The sequence below is a fragment of the Stenella coeruleoalba genome, assembly GCF_951394435.1.
Source record: "Stenella coeruleoalba genome assembly, chromosome: 4".
NCBI lineage: Eukaryota > Metazoa > Chordata > Mammalia > Artiodactyla > Delphinidae > Stenella > Stenella coeruleoalba.
Genome location: NC_137149.1, coordinates 17,924,406 through 17,937,709, shown reverse-complemented (window position 1 = coordinate 17,937,709; position 13,304 = coordinate 17,924,406). Strand labels below are relative to the sequence as shown.

The following is a 13,304-nucleotide window of genomic DNA, read 5'->3' as shown; positions in this document are numbered from 1 at the left end:
AAAATAACGAACAGATAGAACCCTAGGACAAATGGTGGAAGCTAAGCTATACAGACAAAATCTCACACAGAAGCATACACATACAGAGTCACAAAAAGAGGAAAAGGGGAAAAAATCATAAATCTTGCCCTCGAAGTCCACCTCCTCAATTTGGGATGATTCGTTGTCTATTCATGTATTCCACAGATGCAGGGTACATCAGGTTGATTGTGGAGCTTTAATCCGCTGCTCCTGAGGCTGCTGGGAGGGATTTCCCTTTCTTTTCTTTGTTCTCACAGCTCCCAGAGGCTCAGCTTTGGATTTGGCCCCGCCTCTGCGTGTAGGTCTCCGGAGGGCGTCTGTTCTTCGCTCAGACAGGACGGGGTTAAAGGAGCCGCTGCTTCGGGGGCTCTGGCTCACTCAGGGCAGGAGGAGGGAGGGGCACTGCGTGCGGGGCGGGCCTGCGGCGTCGGAGGCCGGCGTGACGTTGCATGAGCCTGAGGCGCGGCGTGTGTTCTCCCGGGGGAGTTGTCGCTGGATCCCGGGACCCTGGCAGTGGCGGGCTGCACAGGCTCCCTAGAAGGTAGGTGTGGAGAGTGACCTGTGCTCGCATACAGGCTTCTTGGTGGCGGCAGCAGCAGCCTTAGCGTCTCATGCCCGTCTCTGGGGTCCGCGCTTTTAGCCGCGGCTCGCGCCCGTCTCTGGAGCTCCTTTAAGCAGCGCTCTTAATCCCCTCTCCTCGCGCACCAGGAAACAAAGAGGGAAGAAAAAGTCTCTTGACTCTTCGGCAGGTCCAGACTTTTCCCCGGACTCCCTCCCGGCTAGCCGTGGCGCACTAAACCCCTGCAGGCTGTGTTCACGCCGCCAATCCCAGTCCTCTCCCGGCGCTCCGACCGAAGCCCGAGCCTCAACTCCCAGCCCCGCCTGCCCCGGGGGGTGAGCAGACAAGCCTCTCGGGCTGGTGAGTGCTGGTCGGCACTGATCCTTTGTCCGGGATTCTCTCTGCTTTGCCCTCCGCACTCCTGTTGCTATGCTCTCCTCTGCTCTCCTCCGCACCCCTGTTGCTGTGCCTCCTCCACAGGCTCCAGACGCACAGGCTCAACGGCCGTGGATCACGGGCCCAGCCGCTCCGCGGCGTGTGGGATCTTCCTGGACCGGGGCACGAACCCATGTCCCCTGCATCGGCAGGTGGACTCTCAACCACTGTGCCACCAGGGAAGCCCATATTTAGGTCTTTAATCAATTTTGAGTTTATTTTTGTGTATGGTGTTAGGGAGTGTTCTAATTTCATTCTTTTACATGTAGCTGACCAGTTTTCCCAGTACTATGTATTGAAGAGGCTGTCTTTTCTCCATTGTATATTCTTGCCTCCTTTATCAAAGATAAGGTGGCCATATATGTGTGGGTTTATCTCTGGGCTTTCTATCCTGTTCCATTGATCTATATTTCTGTTTTTGTGCCAGTACCATACTATAAGAAGAATATTTTAAATGAATTGGTTAAAGAACATAAGAAATTGTGTGATCAGTAAAGAAAGAGTGTATCCGGTTAGTTTTATATAAGCGTCTAACATAAAATTTTTTTAAAAATTAGGTCACAATTCCCAGAAGTAATATATGAATACCACTGGGGTTTTCTAGCAGAAGGAAGAATTTATATTGAAAATATTGTTACAGGCAGGTACACTCTGTCAAAGATGGTGTATCCTGAGCAGGAAAAGTTTATGGAGGTCTGAATCAAGAGGACACTATATCTTGTTCATAAAAGATGCTCGATACGCATGTATTGGGTGGATAAAATCAGTGTATGTTGAGTAATTAAACAAATTGATGAATAAATGAAAGATGTAGGTGTATGTTCCATTTGGGAAGTCTTTCTCCAAATGGGTTAACTGCCCTTCCATGGGCTCCCATACAATCCTGTACTCCCCTATTTTATCCTACTGTGTACTGTGCTCTCCTACTAAACTGTAAACTATTTGAGGGTAGAAATTAATTCTTGTTCTTCATGATAATTCCAGCTCTGACCGTAGTACCCTGCACATAGTAGACATTCAAGAGATAATTGCATAGATGAATGACATTATTTACTAGAGTACTAGTTTGAGCCAAATGTAACGTTAGCATTACACATGGGAGAGTAAAAGGGGTACTTAAAAAACACTTAAATAACATCTAGGAAGTCCATTAAAGAGATAAAAGTGGCCAAGGACAGTTTGGACAGTGTTATTACCGTAATTTGAACATGTATTTAGGCTAGCAAATGGATTGTAATGATGCAGAGTGAACAGCAATTCCTTTCTTGGAAATGAAGGGAAAAGAATTGAGGGTGGAGACATGCTTTTTACTGAAAACCCAGGAGAATGTTCTCTCCTCACCCCCTCAACCCCCAAATAATCCAGACTATCATATTGAATTTAGGTTATTTTTTGAAAAAAAATTTCAGAGGAAATCCAGCATCTATCTCCCCCTACTGGTGTCATATTGAGTGATGTCTAACTTTTTTTTTTTCTTTTAACTGAGAAACGTTTTAATTAAGACAAATATTTTCATTTGTTGTTTGCAAAAAAAAAAATCTTATACTTAATCTAAAGTTTAAGCATCCTGTATTGGAGGTTTGTGTTGCAATGAGCTTTACCAAGATTTGGAATGTACATTGGAGTATAAATTGTTTCATCACAGATGAGGAACGGTTAAATATTTCTGCTAGTTCCTCTGTAATTAGCAGATTTTATATGACAGTGGATTATAATTGGCTGACACAATGAAAAATTTTAAGTCTGTATTATAGAAAATTTCAAACATACACAAAAGTAGAGAGAAAAATATAATGAGCTTCCACGTACCCATCATCCAGCTCCAACAAACAAGTCACAGCTAATCTTGTTTTATTTATTACTTCCCCAAGGTCCCACATCCAGATCACTTTGAAGCAAAGTCCAAGTATTGTATCACTTCATCGGTGTTTCAGTGTGTACCTAAAAGGTAAGGATGCTTCAAATATCCCTATTTTTAAGCATGCCCAAAGTTAGCAATAGTTCCTTAATATCAGCAAATATCCAGTCAGTGTTCAAATTTCCACGCTTGTTTTAGAATTTGTAATTATTTATTTTATAGTCTGTTTGAAACAGGCTTTTAATGAGGGCTATGGATTGTAATTTTGTTTGATATGTTTCTTACATTTCATGGAATTTATGAGATTTGTTTCCTCCTCCATCCGTTTTCTTGGGTATTATTTTTGTTAAGAAAAGTGCATCATTTGTTCTGAGCAGGGTTCCACGGTCTGGAATTTGCCGACTGGATCCCCATAGTGTTGTGTAACTCATTCCTCTGTCCCCTGTGTTTCCTGTAAATACAGGAAATTGGTAGTTAGATCCAGAGGCTTCATTTTATTCAGGTTTTATTTGTTGTTGTTGTTCTTTTTTTGTTTTTATTCTTTTGTTTTTTTGCAAGGTGCTATTGTGTACTTCTGTCACTCAATATCTGGTAGCAATTGAAGTTCATTGTCTAGCAGTTGAAGAACATTGTCATTGTTAATATTTTGCAAGGTGCTATTGTGTACTTCTGTCACTCAGTGTCTCATAGCAATTGAAGTTCATTGAGGGGTAGAGTAGACTTTCCAACAGAAATTTCTGTGGTGATGGAAGTGTTCCATATCAGTACATATATGTTCTATATCTGTACTACATGCTCCATATCTGTTCTATATCTTAATACAGTAGTCACTAGCCACATGTAGCTCTTAAATGTGGCTAATGTGATTGAGAAACTGAGTCTTTAATTTAAAAAATTTTAATTACTGTAAATTGAAATGTAAATAGCCACTTGTGTCTAGTAGCTACCATATTGGATAGTATAGCTGCAGACCCACTAATTCATTAAAGGCTGCAAAATGATAATGCTATTATTCTATTCTTTTTTTCTTTACTTATTAGCTGGAATATTTTTGTAAAGAGAAACTTCCTCTTAACAGCTATGTTGCTACTATGAGTTTCAGTTTATACAGAAAAGACAGAAAAATTCTTTAATTCTTACTCTCTATTATCAGCTGTCAAAATAATAAATTGTTTCCTTAGCATTCTCCAAAAGTGATGCGTCCTCATCCTCATGTGTTTTTTGTTGTTGTTATGTAGTCATAATTTGCATTTTAATTTATTGTAGTTATTCTTGTTTATGCTCAAATTGGTTCATCCTTGGCCAGAGGGGGTTTATTCAGACTATCTCCTGAGCACTCTTGCTACGATCCTACGAGTCTCTGATAGTGTTACGGCGTTCTGGTGTGCGATCAGGTATTTCAGGATCATCTTGGACATATGATGCCTCATATCTGAAATTAGCCATTTTCTAAGATGCTCTGGTTCCATTTAGTGGTCAATGGTATTTCAAGAACATATAATCTAGGTACTATGGTGATCATTGCTATTTGGTTGGTCATTGTTTCTAGACTTTAAAAAAACAGAGTTAGAAATCTAGATTAAAAAAAAACAAAACCCTGCATTGTGAGTTCATCCTGATACATGCAATTTAAAATCAGGGCTACAGGGTTGCCTCTGATTGGGCTTTTTATTTATATTTTAAAATTGAAAATCTAGTTTCTTCTCAATGACACCAGTATAACTACTGGTTTCTTTTATTCCACGATACACACATAATAATTTCAGGATAACAATAGCAACCTACCAGCAATGAAATTATTATTGAAAAGGTGCACTCACCTTTGGTTTCATTTTTGCATGTTTATATATTTATTCCTAGAGTCTCCGTCACTGATGATATACTATTGTGTTACAGGGTTATTTTAAATAGTTTCTGTGTAGTTTTGTCAAAAAAGGATGCAAATTTCTATTTGTTTGTTTCCTTTTATTTTTAGCAATTTTTTAAACTGTAGTTTCATTTTATAATTATGTATTTATGTGGCCCCAGAGTCATAGCCACAAAACACAGTATATTAAAAAAAATTTAGCTTCGTGCCATATCTCCTTAATTCTATTCCCTTATCAGTTTTTATTTAAAAAATTGTAATTTAAGCCTTCATCTTTTATTTCAGGAATGTGAATATATTTATATCTACCCTTTCTTAGATGAGCAGTAATACACTCTACACACTTTCCTCCTTTTTTTGGTCTTACTTAGTAATGTATTCTGGAAATCACTGACTAATAATACTCAGAGATCAACCTCATTCCTTTTTGTAGCTGCATAGTATTCCATGGAATAGATGTTCCATAGTTATTCAATAAGTCCTCTATTGATGGACATTTAGGTTGTGGAAAGCTTTTTAAGGACATTTAAAATAATTACAGCAGGATCATAAACAAATGCATTACCTTTCCCATAATTTTTCATTTTTCACTAGGTTCATATAGATATTCATAAAGATAAAAAGCATGAAATTATATTAATACCTAAGACAAATATTGGGGTGAAATTAAGATAAATTTACAGAAAGTTATAGGTCTGTGTATCCTCAGATAAAATATTTTAGTTTTCATTAATTATCTCTCTAGGGGACTGATGACTATTTTTCTGATCTAAAGATTTCTTAGGATAAACCTTAGTAAGGTTGGAAAAGTAAGGATGATTGAACTTGAGAGCTGTACATGATAGAAGAATTATCTTTTAGGAGGTGAAATGGTAATTGTTTTTGAAGAAGATTTTATTTCACCTTCCACTCTTTGTAAGTTTTGCAGGGGATTTGTGTTAGAGTATGCTAATGAAATACTAGATAATTATTGTTCCAATATTTGGACTTGTGGTTGAGCAAGAGGTTGGAAGATAGCTATTGGCAATAACTAGATATACTCCAGCCACTTCTTTATTCACTCTACCTCTTTCATTATCTACTTTGCAGATATTTAGAAGGTAAAAAGAAAATGGCAACTGAAGAAGCATCAATAAATCAATAAATAAAGAGATACACTGTTTTATTTAGGACATGTTCACATTTTCTCTCTTGTTGTGACAAGATGTGGGGTTTCAATCTGATCTGCTCTGACACTGTTCCCCTTAATTCTCCCTCAACTGTGTTTAGAGATGAGGGTTTCTGTAAGTTCTCACACATGCTTGTTTGTTCGTTAGAAGCTGTTGTAATTTTGATGGTAATGCTCTACTGCTTATAATTCCAACAGGAGTTGATTTTGTTTATGCAGTAAGTAAATACTAATTCAAGCTACTCTCTTTAACCTTGAACTGTACATCAGGGGACTTATACCTATGGTAGATGAATTAAAAGAGGGAAATACCAGTTGGGGCCTTGCATGTATCAATATAAAGGGGAAATACACAGTGTTCTCAAGAGCTCTACATCTCACATCTCACAAACCCCGTGCTTCCCCATCCCTCCAGTGTGAGCATGACACCTCCGTTAAGTTAGGCCTTAGAGTTCATGCTTTACTGACTTCTGAGTGGACCAGTTTCACAGGTATGGCCTGTGAGACAGGCCTATGCAGGGTGGGAAAGCTAGCTCTGGACAGAAGCAAAACCAGGGAAATCAGGCATTTCTAAGGAGTCAAGGAAGGGTTTGCCTTTTAAGAAAGGCGAGAAATTCAACTTAGGATATACTTGAGGGACTTTCCTGGTGGAGCAGTGGTTAAGAACCTGCCTGCCCATGCAGGGGACACGGGTTCGATCCCTGGTCTGGGAAGTTCCCACGTGCCACAGAGCAACTAAGCCCGTGTGCCACAACTGCTGAGCCTGCGCTCTAGAGCCCATGAGCCACAACTACTGAGCCAGTGTGCTGCAACTACTGAAGCCCGCACGCCTAGAGCCCATGCTCCACAACAAGAGAAGCCATTGCAATGGGAAGCCCATGCACCGCAATGAAGAGTAGCCCCTGCTCGCCACAACTAGAGAAAGCCAGTGCACAGCACCGAAGACCCAACACAGCCAAAAATAAAATAAATAAATAAAATTTTAAAAAAAGATATACTTGACACTATTTGTACCTTTCTAAAAAGACTATTCTTCTCAACATACTATAAAAAAAATAATAAACAGAAACCCCAACTAAATAGAATGAGGAGCTCTCACACCCTGTGATGATAGCAGAGCCCAAGAAGAAGAAGAAAGACTCCTTTTCTTTCCTGGCAAGGAATCAGCCAATGAAAAACCATGGACCCTGCTTTACTATAACCCTCCTAACTTCCTTTTCCTCCCTATGAAAGTGTTCTCCTGCCCTTGCCACGTGGGGACTTGCATGTGGCTCGCCATGGTTGCAGACCATGAGTTGCAATTCTCTGTTGATCCTGAATAAACCCATCTTTGCCGGAGAAATATCTGGTAGTCTGTTTATTTCAGGTCAACAATACTAAGCAGTAGGTGGAAGCTGAGGTGTCTCAGTCTGCATTTTCTAACATGCAGAGATTTGGCTATGAAATGGAATGGCCAGACTAAACACAGCCCAGCCATACCATGAGGGGAAGAAAACCAAGCACTAGCTTCTGGATTTGTCAGTATTTTATGAATAAAAATTTTTTCATATATTGCCATTCTGCCTGTAGAGATAATTTTCCTGCTTTGAGCTTTTATAGTATTAGGCTGCTTGTGGAATTTGTATGTTTAAGATAAAATGTATATCTATTAGATACTAAAGGTACTTGCTGGCCAATGATTTCAATAATTTATTATGTATGCATTTCATATTTTTCCTAGTATTTTATTTTTAGTATTTCTTAGAGTCTCAAAGGGCTGGATTTAAGGTAAAGTGAGTGAGCCCTTCATCTCAGGCACAAAATTTAACAGAGTTTCAAAAACCTCAGTAATAAAGATAAATGCTATTTTAATGCAATATTTAAAAAAATCAAAATTAGTGCAAAGAAAAAAAAAACCCTTGATAAACACGGTGTGGAAATTTTCAATAAAGACAGGATCTGACCCTGCATTTGAACAACTCTGCCTCACTCACTTCACCCTGATTCTGGCCCTGATTCCAACAAAACTTTATTTAAAAAAAAGGCGGGTAGGCTTTGGGGCATAGTTTGTTCATTAACAAAATCACATAAACGATTATTTATCCTGATTATTGCATTTTTTGGGCACCCCCTTACATTTTGCCTCCTAGTCCCTGTTCTTGAGTTAAACTTGGATTGATTAAATCCCACTCTATCACTTTTACAGGTAAGGTTAACGTGAAGGCCCACAGAGGTGACGTGACAAGCCCAAAGTCAAACAGACAAGGGTAACAGGGTTGAGACCCGTCATGGTTTTACGTGCTCTATCTCCCCAGTTAAATTCCTTGAGGATAAGATTCTTGACTCCTATTTCTTGTTTGTTATGCAGTGCTCTGTGGAGAGTAGCCTCCCTCACCCCTGTACTTGCTATTGCCTTGCTATCTGAATTCTATCCGTTATTTGTGTGACCTTCAAAAAGATACTCACTTTCTATTGACCTAATCTGTGTCTACATGATACCCCATTCAGGGTCAATTCAGTGGAAAAAAAAAATATTTGAAATGAAGAGAAAAGAGAACAAAACCTCCTGAAACCAAAAACCGTTTGCATACCACTACATGGACAAAATAGCTTTTAAGTGTTTGAATTTTCTTATTAACTGGTTTGTGGTGTTGTGTAGATAGAGGCAGGATTTGCTAATGTTCAAGAAAAAGTAATCCCCTCAGTAGGAGTTGGTAGACTTAATCAATAATAATTGGGCACCCTCTGCAAAGGATATCATTCTTTGGAACTGGTAATTATTAGACCCGGTGGTTAGTGTTTCCTCATTTTCTCAAAAGTTGGGATAAAGGTAAGAATTTTCAGTCTAGTAGCAATCACATAAAACAGCAAAATCTACTGGTAGGGGTGTTGTGGTGTGCTGGGGGGCGGGGAATGGAGGGGTTGGAGAGGAAAGCAGTCATCTTACATGACTCTTTGGGTTAAAACTAGGAGAGATTTGTGGGTTTCACATAAGTCAACTTTCATTATTCTTGTTCCCATCTTCTTTGATTCACATGGTTTCAGTTTCTTTCCAAATGTCTTTGGTTCAAACTTTATGGTCATGAAACAGAGCAGTTGAAAAATGTTGACAAAAAGTTTTGGAAGCAATCACTGAATTTTGCACAAATTTACTAGCAGTTACTTTTAGTGTGGAAAATGGTGCTACTCCATAATAAATGTGGGTTAGGAATGTTTATGTCATTGTTATGTAGCCACTTAGAGAAATAAGACCACAGTGTTTGCAGAAAATGGAGCGTATTGGAAAACTAAAAAGGAGAGATTTTACATTTGTTCTTTAAGGTACAGAGGCATATTTTATTGTGTGGAAAATAGGATTTGCCTAAACTGTTGCAGAGGTGGCTATTTTGCATGTCACTAACTTGTATTTGATATTAGATTTTAAAAATAGTGACTTTAAAAAGTTTAGAATATTTTTGAAGCCTGAGCATAATTTTCATAATGACATGAAATAGAATGAAACAGGAAAGTTATTGGGAGATGGCATTGACTTTTAACAAATACATAAAAAGTGTACTTTCTTGTAGAATCATATTTATATGGACAGCATAAATTTAATCCTCTGACTTACTGGTCTGCCGATCCTATGATAGGTAATAAATTCATAATTCAATTAATTGCATGCATTGTATATACTAACTCATTTAAAGAAAATGAGCTATCATCGTCATCCAGAAGTATTTATGGGGTGACTAAAATTTCAAAGTGCTGGCTTTACGATGGCAGTAAACAGATTTCTACTTCTAGGAATCTTGAACTAAAAAAAAAGGACAAAATCTGAAAAAGGATAAGCAGACAAAAAAGAATCATGCAAGACATACAGGACACAATAGAAACCAGCTAATCGGTTGTTCACAGTTCATTAATAAATGCCTATTGAAGGGAAAATAGGAAAGAAAATGTATCGAGTACCCACTATTGCCGGACGCTATAATAAATACTTCAGCTGTATTCTCTCAATTATGGTCAAATGGAGGGCGCAAGGCAGAGGCATCCAATAGAAACATGTCCACACAAGGGAGGACACTGGCTTTTGTTCAGGAGGGAATGGCACAAGAAATAGGGAGTAGGTCAGTTGGGCAGAAGTGGAAGATTTTTAAAAGGTAATTTTGGAAAGTTGGCTGAGACTGTATTGTAGAGGACCCTTTAGGATAAGCTAAGACATGCTCGCTGTTTTGTGTAGATAAAGGAAACCTGAAATGTTTTGAGCAGAGGAGAGAGTGACCAAGCCAAGAGCTGTGAAGGCAGAGCAGATTGAGTGTGGGAAACAGTGGGGCTACTTGACCAAACAGTGAGAGGCAGAGCTCGCTCAGCTTTGAAGGCAGCATTCTTTTAAGGCTCTATGTTACTAAGTTTTCCTGGATTGTCCCGAATAGTAGTGATTTTATTGATTTTATCATCAATAGCTCCGAACCACAAATATTTTCTCAGTTTGCTGTCCAACTAAAAGCATCTGATGGTGTGAAATAAATGCTGAATAAATAAGATGTTAAATGTTTAGAATATGCTGACGTTTAGTGACAGTTTGTGATGATGTTTGAGGAAAAGCAAACAAGAGCGTTCCTCTTCTCTTCTTCCTATTAAAAACAATTTCCTGCAAATAGTAGGATTTCAGGTCCTTGAAGTGCGGCAGGGTGAACACGTGCTACAACTTGGAAAGAGTGAAGTCATTTATTGGCTCTCTCTGTTTCCCGTCCACCTAACCCCTTCTTAAGCCCTTGCCATCACATCACCCCTCCATTCCCCTCAAACCACCCTCCTGAAGATCTCTAACACATCCTCGTTTCTCTTTTCTTATTCTTCTTAACCCCCTTGAAGTGTTTCGTACCATTGTTCACCTCCTCCGTCTCTCCGGCCACATTTCTTCTGTATCTCTGCATCATCTTCATCATCTCGTCTCCTAACAGGGGTCTCAGGCATCAGCCCTCAGCTGTTCTATCATTAACACTTTTGAGGGATCAACACTTCTAGAACTTTGAGAATCCTTAAATTTGCAAAGACTTCTAAGATATGCTACTTTCTCCATAAAATGTAATTTTGGGGCTGACTAGGCATATACTGAAACAAGTTGATGACTGTCTTATTTCCATGTAGAGTACAGGTCTTAGCTTCAATGTCACCCATTTAGGTAGGTATTCTCTGACCTGCAGGACAATGTCAGTCTCCTTGGTGATATGGTCCCGAGGCACCTGGTACTCCTCTTTTAGAACAGGCATCTTGTTTGAAATTGGCTATTTGTAATTCACTGGGGACATGAACTGTGTCTTAGGTGTTCACAGCTGTCCCCCTACATCTTAGCCCAGGCATGCATTAGGAACTCAAATAATACTTTTTTGTTGATTAATTGATTAAATGATATCAGCCTGTTCATTTCAAGTTCGACAATATGTACTTTGTCTCATGTTTCCTTTAAAGGACATCATTTTTTTAGATATCTTTACTTTTGCTTTATTTTCTCCCTCACACAACTAGTTGACTTTCTCTTCTTAAAAAAAAAAAAATTACGAGCTTTACTTTGTGTGGAGGAGAAACGTAGGACATAAAAGTTTTGCTAAGGTATGCATGCTAGGCTTGAGGCGAGGCTCAGACCAGTTAATCTTCCAATCTTAGCAAAATGTCAAATCACCATGTATCTTGGACCTTCAGGTTTATTCACAAACGGTCAAAACGACAAATTTTAAGTCTACTCTTTTTCGTAGTAAATGTACCCTATTCACATTTTCCCCTTTGGGAAAGTCAGTGGCTGCAACCTTCCTTTGAGTGTCTCTGAACTTCTACCTCTAACTCAGTCCTTTCCTGTGAGTCCGGCCCCATATCCGATTGCAACAGATCTACTCTGACTCGCCCAATTCAGCACCTAAGGGTCGTAGTGTAGTGCTGACACGGTGAAGGGAGGTGAGAGAACTGGGTTCTTGACCTGGCGCTGCCGTTAACCCTCAAAGGGAATCTGAGCAGCCATTGGACTTCCCTGGGCTTTCCGGAGAAACCCTGAAGACTCCCGAAACATAGTGTCTCTAACCAACCTGCTGAAAGAATTCTGAACTCCGCTTATTATGTTGGCTTGCTTTGTGGTTCTATCGCTACCGATCCAACATGGTAGTAGAACAAAGTGTGGATGAAACTTTGGCTCTCGCTGAACCAAGGAAAACCGAGATAATTCTCAGATTTACAAAAGCTGATGTTGCTGCCAGACGCCTTCATAATTTCTCTTCGACTCAGGCCTCTTGAGGGACTGGCCTAGTTAGAGCCATATTAATTGAACACGCGTAAAGGAAAAACGAAACCCAACAGCTTTCTCTTCTAAGCCCACAAAAGAAACAGTAACTGGGTTTCTCTGGAGAAGGATGAGGTCCCTCCCAGATGTGCCCAGAAATTAGATGGAGTTTAGGGGCAGGTAGGAGCTTACGTGGTCACTTGAGGAATTTTCTTTCAAAATGTGGCTTGAACTTACTAAAGCATCTCTTATGGGAACAGAACTCCCAGGAAAGCTTGGAACACAAAGGGTATGATAGCACCTTAGGCAGCAGAATAACTATTTTCTTGGTGAAGTACACAGAACAGAGAGATTTAGGCTGTAGGCAAGTTTCTTCTTTTCACGCTTAAAGGGAAAATCAATATTCCATATTCATGGTCTCTGACATCATGTTTCCTAGGGTGGCCAAAAGGGGTTTATACTGTTTGTTGCAAAATATCATGGTGTTATTTTTATAAGGATCAACCAGAGTAGGGATGGGATTCTTAGGTGCTACCTGGTTTTCACACTTTTGGTGAAGTAAAATTAATTGAGTTTCAAAGGCAGGAAACTATTCTGTTGCTGGGAAATATAGCATAAAGGATTTCTGCAAGCTTCCTCTGGGTTTTTCTTGCAAGCTTTAAATGAGAATTTTCTGCCAATTTTCTGGCAGAAGCAGAGGAGACATAGTAGTTTTGCTAGTGGTTTTGATTAAGGCTTGTCTACATGGCATCAATAAAAATAACTAGACCTAGGTCTGATGGGCATTGAACTTGCTTAGAATGCTAATAAAATTATAAGAGACGAGCATAAATCTTAAATTTTGAATATTTTTTCTTATAATACATATGGAAAGACGATTTCTCAGTATTTTAATGTGTTAAAAGTACAATAACTGGAGAAGAATATGTTCTCTTCAAAGTGCCAATAAAAATGCAAAATGTCATTTTCCAGTGCAATTCGGCCTGAAATCAACCTGTTTTATGGTAATTATGGGCTCTGGCACCAGAACATAGCAGAGCTTTACAAGATTGAATGAGTGATTGAGTCCAACCTCCTTAAATATGAAACATATGAAATGATTTGTGGAGAGTAAACGCCAGAGAGCATTGTCACCCTCCTTCCCCTGAACTATGCACAAAGCTT

The 13,304-nt window shown here is 39.2% G+C and overlaps 1 long non-coding RNA gene across 2 annotated transcripts in view; it reads left to right on the top strand.

The window, feature by feature from the left end:
• Nucleotides 1-472: 472 nt before the first annotated feature.
• Nucleotides 473-13,304, top strand: part of LOC307185616 — a 118,876-nt gene continuing 106,044 nt past the window's right edge. For both annotated transcript variants that reach the window (XR_013828120.1, XR_013828121.1), the window contains exons 1-2: nucleotides 473-562; nucleotides 2,887-2,963. This is a non-coding gene — a long non-coding RNA (uncharacterized lncRNA). The remainder of the gene's footprint in view (nucleotides 563-2,886; nucleotides 2,964-13,304) is intronic.